The sequence below is a fragment of the Suncus etruscus genome, chromosome X, assembly GCF_024139225.1.
Source record: "Suncus etruscus isolate mSunEtr1 chromosome X, mSunEtr1.pri.cur, whole genome shotgun sequence".
Classification (NCBI taxonomy): Eukaryota; Metazoa; Chordata; class Mammalia; order Eulipotyphla; family Soricidae; genus Suncus; species Suncus etruscus.
The window spans coordinates 87570554-87574378 of NC_064868.1; the positions used below are offsets into that span (position 1 = coordinate 87570554).

Below are 3825 nucleotides of genomic sequence, written 5' to 3' on the forward strand. Positions count from 1 at the left end.
TCCCACTTCTTAAAGTGAAATTTAGATTAATATAAAATCTTGCACATGAACATTTAGAACATTATTTTAATATTCAAACACTAAAATCATTCAAATGCCCTTCACTGGATGATTGGATAAAGAAGCTGGCATGCTCTTATAACAGAATGTCACTTAACAATAAAATAAAAATATAATTTTTATACTATAAATAACTCTTAATACTATTAAAGTAGAAAAGAATGTTTTTGTTATCACTTTTTTTGTTTTACAATCGTAACTCTGCAATCCAGCAAGTTGTGGGGGTATGGACTAGGGAACTGAAAACTGTGGGTGCACACAGGGGCTAGAGTGCATTCCGGGTACATAGAAGATTGCCACACCAGACTCCTGAGGGTGGTGGGTGTGAGAACAGAGAAGAGGGGGCCTTATTCTTGTCTGCAGTCAGAGACAGAGATCTTCTTGCTGGTTTTACCGTTCCTGGAGCCTAAGTGCTCCATGACCTCTTTCACCTTTCAGAGCACCATGTATTTGCCATCCAGTCATTCAGTCTTGGCAATGCAGATGAAGAACGGGGAGCCATTGATGTTGGCCATGGACAAGATGCCAGGCCCTGTGTGCATCAGGATGAAGTTCTCATCATCAAACTTCTCTCCATAGATGAACTTGCTGAATGTGCCTTTGTGACAAGTGAAGTTGTGGCACGTAAATCCTGGAAGGTTAGGCTATCAGATTTATAGGAAGTTAATTTTTGACAAAGAAATCAGAAGCATGAACTAGATCAAGGATAATGTGTCTTAATATATGGTATTGGGAAAACTAAATTACATGTAAAAGCATCGAACTGGAACTATATATTTCACCACTCAAGAAGTCTGTTCAAAGTAGACTAGAGATCTTGCAAATAGACCAGAATAGATAAAATACATTGAGGGAAACTGGCAGAATTCTCCAGGAAATGGACCTTGGAGGTGTCTTCAGTGAGTGAACCAAAGAGCAAACACAACACAAACAAAAATAGACAAAATGAACTACATAATCTTAAAAGGTTTTGCGTGACAATGAAAACTCAACCTCAAGTAAAAGGAGACCCTACTCAATAGGAGAAAATATTTCAAATAATTCATCCGTTCATAAACCAATATACAAGACTTATAAAGCACTCACAAAGGTCAGCAGGAAAAAATTACAATAATCCCATATAAAAATGGGAAGAGGAGATGAAGAAACACTTCCACAAAGAAGCAATAAGGATGACTAGCAGGCATATGAAAAAGTACTCACTGTCACTTGTCATTAGAGAAATTATAATTTAAAAAAATTTTTGACATAATGTCACACCAGCAAGAAAAGCATATATCAAAAGGCCTGGAAATAATGTAGGTAGGAATGTAGTGAGAAAGGAAACCCCACTTACTATTGGTGGGTATAATTTCTGGTTCAATTCCCCTGAAAAGCAATTTAGAGATTTTTTTGAAAAGGTAAGTTTAGAGCTCCCAAACAACCCAACAATACTATGTCAAATATTTACTCCTCAAAAACATTCATTTTAAAGAGTATATATACATTTGTGTTCACTCCTTTTATTTTGTATAATCAATAATACAATAGAAAAAACCCAATTCCAACTTCAGATGAATGGATCAAGAAGTTGTGTTATATTTATATATATATATATATATATATATATATATGGTCTACATAACTGTCTACAGGGCAAGGAGGGAGATATGGGAGAGAATATGAAGACATTTTACAGAGAAGCAGGCAACAGTGGAAGCTATGGCATGATGTATACATGAAAGTATCATTAACAGTTGGGTACATCATAATACCTCAATAAAAATAATATTTTAAATAAAAATTAAATTAAAAAATTTAAATTACCAAAATATAGTTATGGCCCTTTAAGTCAGTTAGTATTTTCTAGAAAATTAACTAAGTACATTTTTAGCTTTAATTACAATAAACATTTTCTTTAAGTGGCAACAATTATGCTGGCCTAAACAAATTCAGTGATGCTATAGAAACTTATTTGCAGCAATAATTTGAAATGAAATATTTTATTCCCATGAAAATTCAAATTATGTTTTCTATGTCCAACATAAATCTTCTGGTAAGACAAATGAACTTATTATCTACCTGTATGAGTCTGGCAGAAAACTCATCTTGGAAGCTGTCTTGTGGTGTGAACTTGCGTTTTGTGAAGAGTACCGTATCTAAGTCTTCTGTTCCCAGAGAAAACAGAATAAAATAAAACACCATACTCAAGTATGGTGTTTACTATGCAAGTAAAGACATGATATTTAAAATTTATAATATATATGAAGAATAGCATATTATTCCTAATAATTATTATTTTATTATTTATTATTATTTACTATTATGTCATTTATAATATATTATTCCTAATAAGTAACACTGAGGGTCTACTCCTGTCTCCACACTGAGAAATCACTCCTGACAGTCTCAAGGTACCATGTAAGAAGCCTGGGATGAAACCCAGGTTAGTTGTGTGCAAGGCAAGTACCCTTCCTACTGTGCTATCATTGTGTCTCTAATAGTATAAATAATATTAATCCCAGAGATTTTATTAAAAGTGCTCAATCAATTCGGAATTTTTCTGGGCTCTTAATTTGCAACTGATAATTCTGAAGTTCTTTAACCTTTCTTTTTTTAAGTTTAATGAAAATATATTTAAATAAAACCTACTAAGCTAATTATTAAGATTAAAGTGGAGAATATAAATATTTATTTAAAATCATTTTTAAAAACAAAGACAAAATAAAAGTCAAAAAGAAAAACACAGCTTTCTTTCAACTATATACATATTATTCACAGGTTATTAATTAAAAGTTCTAATCAGGCTCGCCTTCCCTGGAGGTAAGTTTACAAACCCAGAAAGAGGAAGCCACTGAACTCTGCTGGAACTCAGATGCCAGCACCCCTATCTGCCTCTCTTCTGTGCTGTGCTCCATTTTCGGGTTGATTTTATCCTGTGTGTGGCTCATCGATGGCTCACCTTCCCTGGAGCCTTCCCTGGAGCTGAGCTTATACGCCCAGAAAGGGGAAGCCACTGAACTCTGCTGGAACTCAGATGCCAGCACCTTTATCTGCCTGTCTTCTGTGCTGTGCTCCAATTTTGACCTGATTTCATCCTGTGTGTGGCTCATCTGCGGATGGATCGCATTCCCTGGAGCCTTCCCTGGAGGTGAGCTTACATGCCCAGAAAGGGGAAGCCGCTGAACTCTGCTAAAACTCAGATGCCAGAACCCCTATCTGCATTTCTTCTGTGCTGTGCTCAATTTTTGGCCTCATTTCATCCTGTGTGTGGCTCATCTGTGGACGGCTCGCCTTCCCTGGAGCCTTCTCTGGAGGTGAGTTTACAAGTCCAGAAAGGGTGGAGCCAAAGGAGCACAGCTGCTCTGCTTTGCTTCCCCACTGTGCACATGATTTATCCAATGAATACAACCACAACACGTTGAAAAACCCACAATACAAGTGTGATAATGGGGAAACAACGCAGGCCAGTGCCAGACATAGAGAATGACGATGTTAACTCTGATGACTTCAACATGACCAACCAACTAGTCAGTCTCTCAGATAAGGAATTTAGAGTCGCAATATGGAAGATGTTCAAAGAACTCAAAGAAAGTGTAGAAGAGAACACTAATAAAAATCAAGAGAATATAAAGATAGAAATCAGAAAACTTCAAACTGAAATTTCAGGTCAAAAAACAGGTCTGAAAAATCTCAGTAGATGAATTGAAGAAAAACATGGTTGAGCTTTCCCACAGGTTAACAGCAGCTGAGGATAGAATTAGTACACTGAAAGATGAGATGACT

The 3825-nt window shown here is 36.0% G+C and overlaps 1 pseudogene; it reads right to left on the reverse strand.

Moving 5' to 3' along the window:
* Positions 1-407: 407 nt before the first annotated feature.
* Positions 408-2244, reverse strand: LOC125998934 (peptidyl-prolyl cis-trans isomerase A-like; annotated as a pseudogene).
* Positions 2245-3825: the final 1581 nt, after the last annotated feature.